This window comes from Peromyscus maniculatus, chromosome 5, assembly GCF_049852395.1.
Source record: "Peromyscus maniculatus bairdii isolate BWxNUB_F1_BW_parent chromosome 5, HU_Pman_BW_mat_3.1, whole genome shotgun sequence".
Taxonomy (NCBI): domain Eukaryota; kingdom Metazoa; phylum Chordata; class Mammalia; order Rodentia; family Cricetidae; genus Peromyscus; species Peromyscus maniculatus.
The window spans coordinates 123,285,663-123,304,882 of NC_134856.1; the positions used below are offsets into that span (position 1 = coordinate 123,285,663).

Genomic DNA, 19,220 nt, shown 5'->3' on the forward strand with positions numbered 1-19,220 from the left:
CTGATTGACAAAACTGTACCTGAAGTGTGTGAGTTTGAATGCAGGAATTAGCATCAGATTATTTTCTATAAGAACGTCACAAGTTTGTAATCCTAGTTTGAAGCAGGATTATTGCAAGTTTGTTCTAGTCAGTGGAGCTATCTTGTCTCAAGAAAAACAAACAAACAAAACAACCCTCCCCCCCAAAAGTATTAGGGGTCAAGAGTTCTGAATTTCTGGCAATTTACAAGATAGTCAATTTATGTAAATGCCTATTTATCATTTAATCAATTATAATTTGGTTCACTAATACCATGAAGAGGTTAAAGAAAATATCACACAATAAAAAACAACTGGATTTCTAGATTATCTCTCTATAAAGACATATGAAAGCATAAAATAAAGAAAGCTCATGGCTTCAATTCGAAAACTTTGGTCATCTAGTGTAAACTCAGAAAAACAAAACTCTCATTCAGAAATTAGCTTCTGGTACAATCACATCACAGGATAGTTCTTATCTCTAGAGTATAGATAGAAATAAAGACTCAGCAAGGGAAATGGCTTCTGAAGGTCACAATGGTTCCACCCAATTCATGTATGTCTGAAGGCAATAAAATTAATTAAAATGAATTCTTAACTGATTTGAGCTCAAAACAGACAAAAAGAAGAGCCTTGGACCTAGTTCTCTGCAAATTGACCCACTAGAGACTACCAGCTGCTTACAAAGCCTGCCATTATAGCAAGTCCTTGAACTTAAAGGAAGGCGTGGCCAGGACCTAAGTTATCATAAGGAGCCAGAGTCAAATCGGTATGGGACTGCTGGACAAAAGTCCCAAGGACCAGAGTTGATTAGCCATTGGTTCCCACACCTCTAGTCAGGAAGACAAAAGGCTCAGTACCCCTGTGGAGAATGAAAGCCAAACCATCCAAGTCTTTGCACTCAGTGGAGAGAACTCTTGTTTATAATAAGAGTAGACTCAGAAATTATACAGCTAATACAGGGACACTGGACAAGGGTGGTCGGGTGGTTAAAATCCTGGCCACTGTGTTGTGTTCAGACACACCTGGGTTCAATCATAGATCTGTCACCATCGTGACATTCCTGAGTCTTTGTCTATTCAACCATAATACATAGACAGTAACACCTACCACACGGTATGGTCACAAAGATGATATTCCAGATATAGGCCCCTGTGCATCACAGACGCTCTTCCCCGACTGCCTCCACCTACTCCCTGTTTTACCTTTCTCTCCCATCTCCTCCTTCTATCTGCATGATTACTGTAGGACACCATTCCTGAAGTTGTGGGTGCAACAGGATCACATAGAAAGATGGCCAAACTGAAGAGTTCCAGGTCACAAGTCCTGGAAATTAAGATCCAGCAGAGAAGGAACCCAGACCTACTCTTTTTCAGCAAGCATTCACATGGCTCAGACACTCATGTCTGTTACAATTGAAAAAACACTAATGTCAGCTGTTTTTCAACTTTGCTGTAAATTTATTCTGAGTTTTGTTTTTGTTCTTAGACTACCATCGTGGGTTTGTTGTTGTTTTTCATAATTCCACTGGTGAAATCTTATTTCTCCTGCAAGCTTCTTTTCAAATGTTTCCTCTTGTGCCAGGGAGGACTCCTTGTATGCCTCAAGGCCAAGGGCTTTGTGCCTCCACCCTGGCTGGCATTTGCTTGCTTACTTGCCTGATTGCTTGCCTGACAGTGTACTCTTTAACAAGATGGACTGGCTTATATTTCTCTGTCCTCAGTAGCCAGAATACATGCTTTAAATATGTCTGTTAACTGAGCTGACAATCCCCACACCACATGGAGAGGAGAATGCTATGCTTGGAATCTCTCCTGTCCGTGGCGTTAAACTCATCTACGGATCTGAACTGAGCGTCCCACAAGGCTACAGAGGGAAGGGAGCAAAGTTTGTCAAGCTGGAAGATGCAAAGGACATTTGTGATACCCACATATCTGATAACAGCCTGGGCATCTCTCTGGGTTACCAATCAGAAATAAATGGTACTAACACACTCCCTGTTAGAAACTGGGGGAAGGGACTGGTAACTCAGAGTTCCACCGTAATTCTTCTTGCAGCCAGCAAAGAGGAGACTTGTTCTACTTCTGTTAAAGTACACAGTGCTCTTGAGTAGAATCAAAAACTCTCCTTCCCAGCGACGCCTTATCTTTACTCTTGACGTGGACACAGTAACCACCCACCCGCTCTGTTTTTCACTTTCTGCAGATTTATTTAGCCATGGTCAACCATAATCTGAAAATGCTGAACAGAAAATCACAGAAAGTGATTATTCATAAGTTTGAAGTTGTGTGCCATTCTGAATATAATAAACGCTCCATCCAGCTTTATTCAGAGTATCCTCACTATGAACACTCCCCTCTTGTTACTTAGTAGGTTTCTTGGTTATGCTGGTATACCAATGCTTGCCAAGAGATACTTATTTTACTTAAAAATGGTCCTGAAGGGGAATAATGAAGTCAGCAATTTATATATGCCAAAGAGAAGCTGGAAAAAGGTTAATATATGGAAGTTATTATATGGAGATTAAGTTGTGAAAAATGGAAAAAAAATTATACTTGTTTTGCTTGAACTTCAAACTGCAGAAGTTATAGGCACAGCATGTGGTCAATGCCTAAGTAAGATGGAGAGCACATTAAATTATGGATTTCTTCATTACCTACAACTCCAGGCTTCCACTACAAGTCTTGGAATCTCTCTCACATACATAAGGAGGGAAGACTAACTGGTATTATTAGGGATGATGACAGTCTGCCACACTATGTCCAGCCATTGACAGTTACTCAGAGTCAGCAGGAACAAGCAGCTGGCTTTCTGAAATCAGATAAAGAACGGCACACTGCTGTACCTAAGAGACAATGGTTTTTCACTTTCTGCAGATTCCTGTAGCCATAACCAACCACAGTCTGAAAATGCTGAACAGAAAATCACAGAACATGCTACTGCCTTCAAATTAAAATTTTGGACAGTAACAGTTCTCTGCTTACAGAGAAACAAAACAAGCCATGTTTGAGGCAGCTCTCAATAAGTGAAAAGATAGATCATTTAGTAACCTGTGAACATGAATAGCTTTTGAACTCCAGGAACCAAAATCAAAGCAATTTAGCCTTAGAAACTAAGTGGAAGACAGCCAAGGGAATTCTGATCTTCTATTGCCTGGTGTAGGTACAGAGAACATGGGTGTGAACATGGGGTTTTCTTCAGCTACACATTATGATATATGATCTCTTCTGTACATGCGTTAGGCTGCAAGGAAGGTCACCTCTAGCCTCCCACACAAGCAGGTGATGATATTTTTTTTTTAACTAAATAAATACCGAAGAAGAATTTGAAGGGTTGCCAGGATATTTGTATACCTCAGGGAGCTGTGTGTGTCAGTCCGGCCAGGGCCTTGGAAGTTCATGTTCACTCTGAGTTCACCTCACTGCCCATGGCCTTGCTTTTTTTCTCAGGTAAAGGCCTTGCCAGCCTTTTTCTTGAGCAAGGCTTGTTCTTCCTCTTTCTTGCATGCCGGAAGCTCTCTCTAGCAACACAGGCTTGCCTTAGGTTTGTTTCCTCATACAAGTTGCCTGGCTTTGTCAAGTCTTGACGCCATCCCGAAGTTGGTAAAATGAGCCAAGTGACTTCATCTCTCATGGCACACCTTGAGGACATTTCTTGGGCATGTGCCAACTTACTGCTCACAGTTCAAGAGCCATTTTTTTTTTTCCCACGAGCTAACTTACCTCCCTCACTTGTACCAAGAGCTTCCTCTATGGGAAAGGAGACAGCAAAGAATATGGAGCATTGTCACTATGCTGGATGAGGGGAGGGAAATACTGTCCCCACTCCACGCCCCACCCACGGTGTGTGTCATTTCTCATCGCTTACTAATGCTTGAGTTTCACTCCAAGCTCTCTTTGCTTGCTCATGCTCTTGAACAAGGATAGCCAGGAAAAGAAAGTTTCAGGGAAGACGGAGCTACGGGCAAACAATTCTTTGTGCTTGCTCACTGCCTCAAGCAGTGGGCGGAATATCACCGTTGGAACTGTAGACAAAAGGAGCCTCTCCAAGAGAATGCTTCCTTCACGTGAAGTCTGGCAGCATCGACGACCGAAGCATCAGTTGCCAGCACATGCTCATAGACTGGTATGTGACTTCACAAGCAAGCAGAGCATGTGTTTCAGTCGGTGAATCCCACTGGTCCCTCCGCTCCATCAGTTCTGTGACTCGAACCCAGGGTCTGATGAGTGACCATGGCATCCTTACTAACTGCATTGAAGGCTTGTGCTGCCGTGTATTGGAAGTAGAGGAGAGCCACCTTTCGGTCAGATAGCAAAGCTTCCAACTGGCGTTTGTCAAGATGCTTCTGCTTTCCTTTCTGCCACTGGATGTTTTTCAAAGATTTGTTTTCATAAATTACAGGCCTTTAAATTAGTTTAATAAAGTAACATTTTACATAGTAAAATAGTTTGTATGCAATAAATAAAATACCTTACCCCTTCTAGTTTGATGAAATTTGACAATTGTATACCATATTACATATATATGTGTGTGTATGTATATACATACATAACACACATGAGTGTATTTGACATTTAGTTCATTTTTCACTTACTAAGATGTATACTGACTGTATTCTAAAGCTTTGATAACTGACTTCTTACTATTAATATTTGTGTGGATCTTATGCAGCTGTGTACTTCAGGAGAAATTACTCTCTGTATCCCTATTCTTCCTCAAAGGCCTATGACTGCTTTCCAGTCCTTACTCTACATCCAGGCACATGGAATGATTCTGATTTGTCTCCGTTCTCCATCTCTAGGGTCGTGTATACTCACGGTTCCCTCAGAGGCAGACAGTAGTGCCTCATAGTTCACACATAGTTCCTGGTGCAGGGCGGTTTCTTTTCCTTTCATTCTTCTCTCACTGCTGAGGGGGTCTCATGTCCCTGCACTCAGGGAGCTTTCTCTGAGCTCTGAGCATTTAGAGGGAGCTTGTCCTGAGCTCTGCTTAACCCTTGGTGTACAGTCTGGTGTAGGGATGACTTTCTTCCAGTTCCATTTGGTCTTCTTCTTAGCTCTCTCATGAGAGTTCACTGTGTGTTACCTTTTCCACGTGGAGGTTACTTCTGATTTTTGATACAAGGCCTGGATGGTGGGAGGGTCTTCTCAGTTTGTCTTCTCTCTGATTTAGGTAACTGGCATGCTTTGATTGTATTCACCATTGGGTTTCAATCTTCAAGGCAAGAACAGAAATGTTCATCTCACAGCTGCCTCTTTCACTGGGTGTCCTTCTCTGGCCACTGCTTCAGCTTTCTGCTCCTGTAAGGACTTTTTCTCGCCTTTGTCCTATGCATATAGATGATAGCTTCAGCTTGCTGAGGGTGAAAGCCTGGTGTGCGTGAATCCAGGTTTCACAGGTACCCCTGCTTAGCCATGGAGTGTATCAAGACTGTTCCTTTGGCCTGCTTCCAGTGAAGGTCAGAAGGCAGCAGTTCCTTGTTGGAGGTGATTATTCTCTTCCTAGGAGACAGTTAACAACACGGGGAGTTGCTTTTGATCTTCAGAGCCAGATGTGATCGACATCTACAGGGTAGAAATTAGGGATAATGATGAAGACCCTGCTGCAAAGTCGGATAACCCTCAACGAGAATTCTGGGAAAATATGGAGGGTCTATAACTGTTCTAAAGGAGTAGGAATGGATGTCTACATTGAAGACTTAGTTACTGCTTTTCTACCCCCAAATTCTGCTGCCACTAAACAAATATAAAAAGGAAAAAAAAAAAAGTCAGGTATATTATTTTCTTGGTCCCAGGAAGGCGGAAGTTGATGTCATGCGTTACTTTGTCACTGTCAATGATTTGTCATGGTAAGGTCACTAATAAAGATTTACTGAAATAGAACATGGATGAATAAGTGGACTGCTGACTGTGGATAAAACCTAGTCAAGAACAAAGACAATTGCTCTTATTTTGGACCAAATAGGGCTGCAATCTGGAAAAACATAAACTCAGCCTTGGAGACGTGCTCTGATGTTTTACAAAATGGCAACCATATTGATGGCGTTTTCCCACAAGCCAGGTTGGCAGTAGTACCACTCATTAGTCAGACATCGTGGTTGGGAGCTGGAGTGATGGCTCAGTGGAGAAGAGAGCTTGCTGCTCTTCCCGAGGACCAGGTGCAGCTCCCAGCACCCATACTGGGTGGCTCACAACCTCCGAAATCCAGTTTCAGACAATTTGACATTCTCTTATGACTTCTCTGAGTACCTGTACCCATGTGATACACATGCCTACACTCAAGCATACAAACAATCATATCAAAATGAATAAAAATAAGACAGTTAATTTAAAAAGCTGGTGCTGGTGACCACTAGGAACATTTTGCTGTTTCGTGAGAAGGGATTGTAAGTGGTCTCAGTTTCTAGTTTGGGGAAAGTGATGCCATACAAAGGTCAACACACAAAGTTTCATGGAAATATCTTTTGGTCAATCCAAGGAGAGCTTACATTTGGGGTGGGTGTTCTGAAGCTCAGTTTAAAAGCTCAGCTAGGCATGTGTGTAAGACTAGACTTACCAATTCTATTCTTTTCCATTTGAAGTGACCCCAATCAAGATGACTCCATTCAGACTTTTTCATTATGTGCTGAAGGAGTGCATATTGCTACGTGCTACCTGACAGGTCTCCTCAAAGCCTTTCCCTGAACATTCTCAGACTTAGCAAAGGGGTATTGGTAATTTGTGTCCCAGGAGTTAATATAATTATCTTCTGCTTTCCGAAGTTAATGAAGTATCTTCTCACTTTTCGAGACTTTTCAAAACCATCCATTCATTTCTACAATAGTTACAAAGTTCCTTATTAGAAGGCACCTCTTAGGACCCAAGAAATACACATTTTCTTGCTCAAAAACTTTGTCTTTGAAGGAACTTTCTCAGGCCATGACAAACAGAAATGTGTGTATCTCCTGTCCATAAATGTAAACAGATATTCATTTTATCATGGATCTTCTGAAAGCATAGCTTCAAATACAAATACTGTTTTAAAACTGAGAAGGAAAAAGAGGGAGAACCAAGTCTTCCCTAGTCTTGATTAATAAATACCACTCATTCACTGAAGTTCAGACCTTCCACTTCAACAGCTATCAGCAGATGTGGGCTGTTTCCAGAATCAGTTCTGGTAGAAGATGCAAGGCTGACAACCAACCCACCCAGAAGAAGCTGGAGTTGTTGGGCTGATGTGGATTTCTGGCTCTTATTCTCATTCAGGTTATCTGGCACAAATGTTCAAGTGAACAGTTCATCAATGTGCTGGAGGTCTGAGGACTTTTCCACTGAATCTTCAATGAGAAGACCCTCCTATATATTCAATTGATTTAAATAAATAACTTCTGTGCATATTTGTGGACATTCAGACACATGTAGTTGCAGCAATTTTCATTTTTTCTCACAAAGTCTTCCAGGCTAGCAGGTAATAAAAACTGTCCAAATGGGTCAAAAATGTTTTCTTTAACTTAAACAATCTTTCCAGGCCTGGTGGTGGTGGCTCACATCTTTAGTCCCATCACTTAGGAGGTAGAGACAGGCAGAGTTCTCTGAGTTCAAGGCTAGCCTGGTCTACAGAGCAAGTTCCAAGACAGCCAGGGCTACATAGAGAAAGTTTGTCTTGAAAAACTTTAAAAAAGAAAAGCAAAACAAAAAGATCTTTTTAGGTTATTTTTAATTAATAAAAATACAACATTTTTATTAATTCTTTGAGAATTTCATACATCTAAACAATGAAATTTGGTCATATTCATCTTCTATTCCTACCCTTAGCCCTTCTCAGATCCATCCCCAAACCTACCACCCTCCCCTGACTTCATGTCTGCTCGTTTTTTTGTTGTTGTTGCTTTTTGTTTTTTGTTTTTTAAAAATAACCCACTGATTTCAGTATATACTGCCCAAATACTCATGGGTGTGAGGCATCCCGAAAGCTTGGCTAATCTTTCAGGGATTCACCCTTAAAGGAATCTGAGTCTCCCTCCCCCAGAAGCATTCAGCAGTTAATAGCTCCTGAGCTGGGGATAGGGACTCACAATCACTTCCCACTTCTTTTCTGGAATGGTGACTGGCTCGGTCTTGTGTAAGCAGCCGCAGATGCTGTGAGTTCATGAGGGCAGTGGCCCTGTCACATCCAGAAGACACTGTTTCAGTCTGGTCCTTCTTGACCTCTGGCTGGCAGAGACTTTTCCACTCCCTCTTTCGAGATCGTCCCTGGGACCGGGGTGCGGAGAGGAGGGGATGATATAGATGTCTCATTTGCAGCTAAGCACTTCACACACATGCATTCCCTGTGCTGTTCTAACTTACTTTCTCCCTTATGTTTTTATTTGTTGCCAACCCATTCCCATTCTAGGGAGATTTCATTCTTATTCAGTACCAGCATAGTTTTAAAAGTTTTGGAGGGCAGCTAGGCACAGTGAGAGGTGTTCTCATCCAATACATGCTGGGCTTAAGCTCCACCCAGCTCTAGCTGCTATGAGTGAGGTTCCCTTGGTGACCATGTAAGTCAAAAAGGGAAACTCAGTCTCTAGTGAAGTCAGACTGTGTCAGAGAAAGGAATACAGTGCAGAGTGACTCTTCTCAGTGGAGCTCAAGGACAAGGCATGCCCCAGCTATGAGTCATGAGCATGGCATTGCTCAAACTAACCACAGAGGCCCTGGGCTGTATCTCCATTCTACAGGACCTTTATTCATCAGAAGGCCCCCTCCCCCAGAGATGTGTGATTCTAAATATAGAAGGTACAATCTCTGTGTCAAAAGGCCAGATCTCTATACCTCATGGTCTACCCATTGTCATAGATCATGAGTGACTGCCTTCCCTCTTAGTGTTCTTTATTCATAACATTTAGATTTAGGAAGGTTGACTTCTTTAATGGAGAATGAAGCTCAAATTTATCTGCCTTGTATTAAAAAATTCTATTTTCCCCAAAGTGACAGTCTTTGCTCTTTAGTTAAACAAACTGTGGGTGTTTCTCTTTTGAGCTAATACTACACAATTACCATGAGCATAATGTTAGCAGATATAAGCTGAGAGCTTCAGGTGATTAATCAGGGCTTCATCTCTCTCCCTGGCTTGTCCACCAAGGATCCAGTGAGGACAAATGGAGTGGGAGCCCTCCCCCACAAGCTCTAAGGTAACCCTCATCACATCACCACTCTGGAGGTGGCTCTGCCTTCTGCCTCTGCTGTTTGTATTCTCCCTGGGGGCAAGACATCTCAAGTGAGTTTGTCTATCACTTTCTGGGTGGTAGGAGCCCTGCCAGCTCACAGTGGGAGACTCACAGGCGTGGTGGGACCTTGTCAACATCCTGAGGGTGCTCAAGCAAGAGCTTACTCATTAAGTCTTTGTTTCAGGATCCAAGCATCTCATTAGGATTTTTCGGGTGGCATTAAAAGTACTTCTAAGTGCCTTTAAAAAAAAAGAATAGGAATGAGGTGACATTATAACAGTGTGAAATGTCTGGTAACTGCTGAGACCTGGGAGAGAAAATTACAAACTTCCAGCAGGAAGTGTTACTAGGTCCCAGGATGTTCAAACAAAAGTACAGGATGAGATTTCATTCTCTGTCTGTCCAGAACATTAAGAAACATCATTTCTGTACAGTGAGTGAGATGAAGTCAGCCTGGAAGAAACTCCAAGGCTGATTTATTAAGTCACTAAAAGTTAGCTATGCTCCCTAGCACATGATAGGCTGTCTGCATGTTCTGGGGACTGGAAAGATGTATTTGATCCAGTGTTAACCCACATGTAGCTCATAATTCTACCTACCTTAGCAATTAGGGATGGCCTCCTAAGAGTATTTGTTTTAATTTTATTTTTTTATATACATGTATTAACAAACCAGATTCTAGTACTTGGTATTACACATAGAGCAGGCTAGATGCCAGAGACCGGGTAGGTAGGCATTGTCAGCCACCTTTCTAGAATTTCATGTCACTGTTGCCTGGTGCTTGCCCCCTCTCCAACTCTACATCACAAAGAGACTTAGCTGGGGAGATGGTGGAAGTACATTCCATGAAAGCAATCCAAAGCAATAACTTTCCTGTGATGCCCCATAATCAGATGCTCTAGACAGGTGGGAACTACTGGATAAAGCTATCCATTCATTTCTTCTCAATGTGATGGACAGTCCCTATTGAAAGTGCCTCTTCTGGTACCAAGAGTAGCATGTCCCAGGTGCTGAGAAGAGTGTGAGAGACTCATCTTCATCCCAGAGACGTTTCTGTGATCTGTGGAACTCTGATGTTTCTGCTCTGAGACTACTTCACAGACACTCAGCTAGCTGTGTACTGTCCATCAACAGCGTGTCTTCTATTATTGTCTTAGTGAGGATCTATTGAGATTTAAACTTAGGTGTTCTGCTCTGAAACCAGAACTCCTACTTTGCCTGTGGTACAAAGCTAAGACAAACAAAAACAATCAACCAAGTAACCAAACAAAAACTCATCAGTCCCAAATCCATGTGATGTACTTCATTACAAGACATAGAGATAAAGATTTCTGTCCATTTTGTTAATTCCATCAATATTTGTTAGGTGTTGGAGTATAGGCTAAGGATGAAAGTGTTAGGTAAGTGAGATTGCCTTGCAAGAAAATGTAACTACATTGGAGGACAACAGCAGCATGGGAAGAAACTATTAAAAGATGAAATGAAGTATTGGCGTGGTAAGATGTAGGAAATTTCAATGAGTGAAATTGTGTGTGCATGTGTGCATGTGTGTGTGTGTGTGTGTGTGTGTGTTTGCATGTGTGCGTGTGTGTGTGTCTGCATGCATGTGCACAACAAGGCCAGAGATCAATGTCAGATGTCCTCTTTTATTGTTCTCTACCTTAGGTTTTTGAGACAAAGTCTCTCACTGAATCTGGAGCTTATGAATTCAGGTAGATTAGCTGGCCAGTGAAGCCCCAGGGCCCTCTGTCTCTGCCTCCCAGGTTGCGAGATTTCAGGTATATGCCTGAATTTTCACATGGATATTGGAGAGCAGAACTCAGATCCTCATATGTATTCAGCAAGCACTATATTTATTACCCCATTCCCTGTACATTTTTTTTAGTTATCACTATATTTGCCTTTTCAACTGTCATAATAATTGCACACACTTATGAGTGTATAATGTGATAGACTCCCTTCCCCTGCAGATAGCATTTCATGTGGCCCAAGCTGGCCTGAACTCTTAACTCTCCAGCCTCCACCTCCATAGTGCTGAGATTACAGATGTGCACAGATGTGCATCACCATGCCTAGTTTGTTGTGATATTCCAATGCATGCAACAGTTTGTCACAGTTGAAGGATGCATTATGTACTTTTTCTGTTGTTGTGATGAAATATCATGGCCAAAAGCATCTTATAGAAGAAAGAGTTTCTTCTGGCTTAGAGTTTCAAAGGGAAATTCCACAATGACTGGGAAAACATAGCATGGTAGCAAGAACAGGAAGTTGGCTGATCTTTACCCATATGTAGAAAGAAGGGGTCGGGGGTCGGGGGTGGGCAGAAGAGTAATTCACATTCCAGCTCTTTATCATTTCCTTTTATTTAACATCCTTCAAATTCCTTTCTTAGTTTTTCATAAAACAAGTAACAGTTTACAACAGAGTGATTTTTGTGGTTGTTGTTGTTCTTATTTACCACTTAATAGCAACCGATGGACATTTAGCATCTACTAGATGATGATTTTTATATATGATTAGAATAATCAACACATATTAATTCTATAGAGTAGCAGGAGTCTCTGTGATAGCCCAGATCAATATATATTAATTCTATAGAGTAGTGGGAGTCTCTGTGATAGCCCAGATCAATATATATTAATTCTATGGAGTAGCAGGAGTCTCTGTGATAGCCCAGATCAATATATATTAATTCTATGGAGTAGCGGGAGTCTCTGCGATAGCCCAGATCAATATATATTAATTCTATAGCGTAGCCCAGATCAATATAGACTATGTCCACTTGTGCTTCTTCTGTCTCTTCCCCACAGCCCCTTGTCTTGCCCTTCCTCTCTTCCCCACCCTTCCCAGTCCCTATAATCCTTCTTCTAACTTCATGTCATCTTTATCTAGTGTCATTTTTTATCATTTACTTGCTTGTTTGTTTCTAACCACAGAATTTATTTGTGGTAGAGTCTTTTGTTTGGATGACCTGTCTGAAGTGTGAGGAAGAAGGCAAACACGCTCTTCAGGAACAAAGGGTGGTTTCTACCTTGTCCCAGAGGTGAGAGCAAATCTGTCAATAGACGAGTACTTCATTTTCCAAATACTAGAGGCCTTTGCTCAGGTTTGGGGCCATAAGAGCAATGGCAAAGATGAACGTCTTTGCATACTAGAGAAAAGAGACAGTCTGAAATTTGGGTGGGAGTGGGAATGTAAGAAAAAGGCCATGTACCAAACAGGTGCTGAGGAGAGAGAGAAAAGCCAAATGATGCTGTCGGTGTGTTTGCTGTAGTGTTTGTGGTAGTGCCTCATCCTCAGTCCCCACATAAAAATCTGGAGAGAGGCACTCAGTGATGGATGTGCTTTGGGGTAATGCGAAGCTCCATGTGGGTAGGGTGGCCAGTGAGCAAAGCAGTCTGCGTGGCCTGAGGCATCCCCCGTGATATCCACTCCCCCCTCTACTGGGCTGTGGAAGTGAGCATCTATCTGCCTGCTCTCTTCTCTTCCACCTTGGCTATCAATCAGCTCTTCACTAAGTAATTTAAATGATACTTCTTAAGCCTCTTAAGTTAAGCAGGACCTGGTGGTGATGATAACATGCCTGCTCTTCTTCTGAAGAAGTCAGAAGATGACAAGTTCAAGGCCAGTCTAGGCAACTTAGGGAGAGCCTATTTCGCCATAAAAAGAAGGCTGGAGACATACTTTACAGAGAGAACATTTGTGGAGCACGAATGAGGCCCTCCCTAGGTTGTGTGTGTATGGGGAGGGGGAGAGCATAATTTAAATCTGCTTGAAACTCTTCCATAGCACTCAATCTCATTAAAACTAAACCCACCCTCCCACCACGGATGGGTCCTTGCCTGGTGGTGGGTCCCTGGCTCCTCTGAGCTCTGCTGCTTTCCTTCCTCATGAGCTGCACACACTGTTCTCTTCTTTGTTGTCTGAACAGCAGGAACCCTTGTTCATGCCAGACATCCAGGCTGACTGCTTGCTTGGCATCAGTCTTTAGATGCCCACCTAACTCGCCTTTCCTTTCTTACAAGTCTGTGTCAGACGGCAGCATTTAAAGGGGTGATAGCACGTTCGCTCCCCTTTCTGAAGAAGCATTCCTTCCCTTTCATCCTCCATCCAGACCTGGCTCCCATCCATTCCCAGAGTTTGTATGTTCATTCACTTTTCTGCTTGCCTCTATTAGAATGTAAATCCTAGACGCTCCGGGTATTATCAGCTGTAGTGTGTTATAGTACTAGAGCCTAGAAGATTCCCTGACATAAGGTAGGAAATTGATACATACAATTATATGTGGAGGGATCAAAGACTAAGAAGCCAAATTTATATAAAGTGAAAAACCTAGCCAGCTACCAAGCTTCCTTTTGTAGATTCCTATCAATAATGATAGGGAGTTGTTTGCAAACAATATTGTTCATTTCCTCTTATCTTTGGCATGCAAAGTATAAATACCTAATCAGTGGCGTGCTTTATGAAATGAACCTTTTGGAGAGAGGCAGAGAGGAGGGCATGGGTCTGGCTCCTCCCCTGGGGTGCATAATTGGACTCTGTATAGTGGGATTCCTAGTCACTGAAGCCTAGGGAAGGCAACTTGTGTGTGTGTGTGTGTGTGTGTGTGTGTGTGTGTGTGTGTGTGTATCTGTGAAAGGCTTACCTGTGCGTACATGCCACAATACCCAGGCACATTTACAGGCACTTAAGATCTCTTTAGGCTGAGACATTATAGAACAAAGCATAGTTACAAGATTCAGGGTGGGGGGCAGAGAATAAAGAACCCTAAGAGAAAAACAGAAAAAGGTTGCAGAGCTAAGGATGGATTCTGGATTACATACAACACATACCTATTTATATACATACATAAGAATATACATGTGCCCGCACACACATATGCTATTTACATGTGTGAGTGCATGGGCATGCAAGTTCAGCTGCCATGTTCAGAGACCTATTTTTCCCTAGGCATTTTATGCCGTAGTTACCTTTTTTCTTGTCCCTCTCATGTGTATTCCCAACTGTGAAAAGAAGCCAGCGCACTTGCTTAGAAGTTTTGGTTGCCTCTATAACAACTTAAAACACAGAAGAAAACAAACAAACAAACAAACAACAGTGATATGCATGGCGATGACGATAACAAAAGGGCCACCATCTACAGAAGGCCTCTGCTCAAGAAACTCAGCAGGAATTATACTGTTCTATGCAAGAGGAAACACTAGGTGAATCTAGAACTTTCTGCAGCTCATAAACATCACTCCTTTTGTTTTCTGTTTCATAGAAACCTTTGTGGAGCCTTGAGTGGAAGCGCTATTTCCTCTAGATAGTGATGTATACATGAATTGCTAACACAGTCTTATTAATAAAAAATCCGTAGCCAGATATTGGGGTGCAAGTTGAGAGATGAGAGTCAGAAGAAGCCACAGCCAACCTCGCCTTGCCAACTCCTCTGCTGATCCTGTTTCCTCAGACTGAAAGCCTCTGAGTCCTCACTCGAATGGTTCTCGGCTGAACTGCTTAAAAGCCTCTAGTTCCTGGTCCTTATGCCTTATATACCTTCCTGCTTCCTGCCATCACTTCCTGGGATTAAAGGCGTGTGTGCTTCCCAAGCAAAGGCGTGAGATCTCAAGTCCTGGGATTAAAGGTGTATGCCACCACTGCCTGGCTTTGTTTCCAGTGTGGTCTTGAACTCAGAGATCCATACGGATCTCTGCCTCCTGAGTGAAAGGATTAAGGGTGTGTGACAACATTGTCTGGCCTCTATGTCTAATCTAGTGGCTGGCTCTGTCCTCTGATCCCCAGATAAGTTTTATTTGCTAGAGCACAAATAAAATATCACCACAGTGATGAACTGAAGGAGAGTAGAAAGCAATCAGCAGCAGATTCTAATTATCCTTGACAATGTAATATCACATGACATGGTGCTGAAATCAATCCCTGACAGGTTAGAATGGAGAAAGGGCCGTCAGGATGCAGGAGGGGCTCACAAATGTATCCTGATTCCCAGTTTAGAGGCTCTTGTAAAATAGCTGTATTTATGACTTGTATTCCACTTTCTTCTCTCTTCTTAGTATGAAAGTAGAGTGATAGGTTGGCATGCTCAGGGATTGGTAGGAGGCTCAGATGATCCCCAGAGGTTGTAGAATAGGTTTGGTTCCCATCTGGGGTAAGAAGAGTCTGTCTTTCAGTATTCTGTGGGTGGTTCTATGTGCCCCAATAACAGATGACCACCTAAGCTCACTAATTCATCCATAACAGATTTGTCAGGTAAACAGCCCACAGTGCAAGAGCCGCCCTGGTTTGCAGAGTTAAGAAGTCAAAACAAACATCAGCAAGGCCCACAGATGTGGGTCACTGGGATAAAAGGAAAGGAACAGTCTTCGGTGACTGGCTTGTGTTATCTTTTCTCAGGCTGTGCTCTTGGCGTTGATACCAGGAGGCCTGGAGGCCAGTGGAGTTCCCTGGCAAGAGCAATACATCATCCACTCATCCCTCTTTGAATTCCTTGCCTGGCTTGTTCTCCCATTCATTCCCCTGCTCCTGCGGACTTCCTCTGTAACTCTAGAAGTTGAGTCCCAAGAGAGTTGAGATCAGATCACACATCTTAGGTGAACAAGCAGACAGCTAACTGCCTTCGCTCTTACCTTACTTCTAATGTAAAAGAAGTGCTTTTTGCTGATACAGCCGATAAGAGCTTGGCAGGCTGGCATGAATAACAGAAAGCCGTGGCATCTGAGGCCCAATGCTTTCACGTACTTAGCCTTATCTCTCCTGCTAGAAACGCCTATTTATTTGTCTTCCACTCAGCAGTGAGCTCCTTGAGGCCATGTAGCCCAGCACCCAGCACTGCTCTTGGCAAATATTAGGAGCTCAATGACTATTTGTTAAGTAAATTGCATGTGATTATCTAGATTCCCATGAGATCATCCCATGAAACTGTGTGCCTAGGCAGCTCCTCTGGAACCTTCTAGAAGGGCAAGAGGGAACACCCCCCTCCCCCAGGATAGGGACTATCTATGCCTCATTCAACTCTGTATCCTGGAGCATCATGTTTGCTTAAGGAATGAATGAAGGTTTGTCATCATTCAGAGGCTGGGGATGGGGGGATGGGAGAGTCTCATGTCATCCTTAGTGGGGCAGGTACTCAGAACATCAGCGTAGGGATTCGTTAGACAGCTGTTTCTGGAAGCATAAGAATGAAAGCACTTTCTACTGTACATGGTGAGTTTCTGAATGGCCGACAAGAGCTAAATGGCTCAAGGGGTGGCCAACAAGACCAAGGAAAATGCCTGACAAACCTGGACACAGAGATAACAAGGCATCTCAGGTAGGTCTTAAGCGATCACATTTTATTTTGATTGCAGGCAAACCATCTAGGAGACCCATGACCAAATGATGATTTTATAAAAACAAGAAATGAAACCAAACTAAAAATAAAATAAAAGACTAAATTGGGCTGGGGGTGTAACTCAGTGGCTCCAGGAGTGTTCATTATGTCTGAGGTCCAAGATTCAATCATCACACACACACACACACACACACACACACACACACACACACACACACACACACACATACACACACACACACACACACACGTGACCCAAGACATAAATATATGTCACCTGAGAGTCTATTTCACATAGACTCTTGTTAAAATAAATTCAATCTGCATTTACATGTTAAGTATGAAAGCTAAAATCACAAAAGAATGGCCAGGAAGTAAAAAAAAAATTTTTTTTTCATGATCTCTTCGATGGGAAATCCTTCTAACCACAAAAGCAGAAAGCCAACTAGAAACAGAACACATTGAGGGTTTTCTGTTCAGAGGACCCACAGACAGTTTTATTTCCTTTTTGAGCCTTCACTGCATAATCTCATGTGTGACTTTGAAATCAGGAATAAACAAAAACCGTCTTTTAACAGTTAAACCAAAGCAGGAAGTGGTATGTGTTCATTTCATAAAATCTCACATCAACACATCGCAGAACTACTGAGGTCTCGCTACATCTGAGTGGACTCCACCCCCTGGCTGTTAAATGCCCACACTGACTTCCTAAAGATGGACATGCAGGACTAAGCAAGGTCAGATAAGAACACTGTGCAATTTGTTTTTGATTCTGAGCTTCCAAGGAGAATCTCTATTCCTAAGTGAACCCCATCCTCAATTACCCCAAGGTTCAATTACAGATGACACACACAGAAGACTGAGTGCATTTAGATGCTTCCATTTTGTTTTCTGTGCCTAGATTTTCATCTTTTTCTCTTTTCCCACTAACAAACCCTATTCAGAACCAGCTCAGAAGTGATTCAGAAGCCTCTTCTGACACCCCCTATTAGAGAGGTGCACCCCTTTCTGCAGACCCATGCTATAACAGGATTACCTTGTGCCTGTTAGCTAGGTGTGGGTCCTGACTCAAACAAGACCTCCTTGTAGACAGAGACCACAGTTAGTCCACGGCAATTCATCTTTCTACCACCACCATCTTATGAAATTCCTGAAACAGAATACAAAATTGCTTGTTTTATGAATGAATGCATGAATGGATGACACTGTGAATGATGAAACAAAAATCTGGTAGTCTTTTCTGAAACACTCTTGAATTTGGGAAAACAGATTACCAAAGTCTCTTAGCAATCTTGTCTCAACAATAATCTGTTTTTCATATCACATTTGCTTTCTGTTTCTAAACTTTCAGGCCTTGGAACCTAACAAGACTAAGCTAAGAAGCACAAATTTTACCAAAATACATTGAGAAGGAAGGTTAAGGGACTCCCTGGCCTTCAAATTCTTTTTTTTTTTTCCAATGTACTTCTTGATTCACGTACTCAGACCTACCTGGAAGTGAACTTCAGTTGCTTCACTTATTTGAACTGACATGTTTTTATGACAATTGTGGCTTACTCTTCTCTCTGAACTGTGGCCAAAGGTCCTTTTGTGTTAGGTTTTCTGTGAGCCACTTACTTAGCTATGAAAGGGGCATCAGAGGGGAAGGTCCTCCTGATCTGTCTGTCCGTGGTCAGCTGGGCGTCCAGGGGTAACTCTAAAGGGGGTTGCACTGTGCCTGACACTGTCGTCTATCATGTCCCTGCGCCTTCACCACAGCCCTCTTACTGTTTTAACTTTACCATTCCCATTTTCAGGCAATGAGAGAAAGCCTGAGAGTCAGAAGCCCATTTTTCAAGGCTCACCTGTATAACTTTATCTCTGCACTTTCTACTGCACTCGGGGAGGGAGAGAGCCCTTATCTCATGAGAGAAAGAAAACATTCAGTGACCCAACAAGGGCAGTAGTGGGCTTTTCTCACAGCCCTCTGAGCCTCTTCACAACACCGTACTCAGTGAGAACACAAATCTTCGGACCCTTCAGGGTTTTCAAGGGAAGTCTGAGCTCCTTAAGGGTCATTCAGGCAAAGATTCCTGTTGGCTCACTTGTCAAAGGTTGAGAGGGTGAGCACAGTGAAGAAAGGCCCCACAGGTCACCCGCCCTGGGCAGGGGACGTACAGCTGTCGTGTGTGTGTGTGTGTGTGTGTGTGTGTGTGTGTGTGTGTGTGTGTGTGTGTGTGTGTATGTGTGTGTGTGTGTGTGTGTGTGTGTGTGTGTGTGTGTGTGTGTGTGTGTGTTCTCAGCAGCCCAAGGATTTAACAGATGCACAAAGCCAACACTTGCGGTCTCCATTAAGTCTCCAAATTCCTCATTTGTTTATTCCTTCCCCTTGTCCCTGTTAAAGCTGAAATGAGAGGCCCCAGTCCAGATTTACGCCTGGGTAGGTCCTGCCTGGTAGAGTGACCTCTTACCTGGCAGCCATCAGGGAGCAGAGCTTGCCTAAGGCTGACATAATCTCACGTGCCAGCTGACAAACGAATAAACAAAGGAGGAGCTAGGAGCAGTCGCCATAACAAGAGCACAACCTGAGAAACAGCAGGAAGCTTTTGCCAGCACACAGCCCTGCCTTAGTCCTGGAGGGATCTAGAACCCGGTCCTGGAATATAGCAGGTAACTGAATTCAGTGCCTAGGCCAGAATGATG

The 19,220-nt window shown here is 42.8% G+C and overlaps 1 long non-coding RNA gene across 1 annotated transcript in view; it reads right to left on the reverse strand.

Annotated features, from left to right (window-relative positions):
- Positions 1-2,211: 2,211 nt before the first annotated feature.
- Positions 2,212-19,220, reverse strand: part of LOC121829811 (uncharacterized) — an 85,756-nt gene continuing 68,747 nt past the window's right edge. The window contains exons 4-5 of the long non-coding RNA XR_006072887.2: positions 17,575-17,688; positions 2,212-5,582 (exon numbers count right to left, since the gene is read on the reverse strand). This is a non-coding gene — a long non-coding RNA (uncharacterized LOC121829811). The remainder of the gene's footprint in view (positions 5,583-17,574; positions 17,689-19,220) is intronic.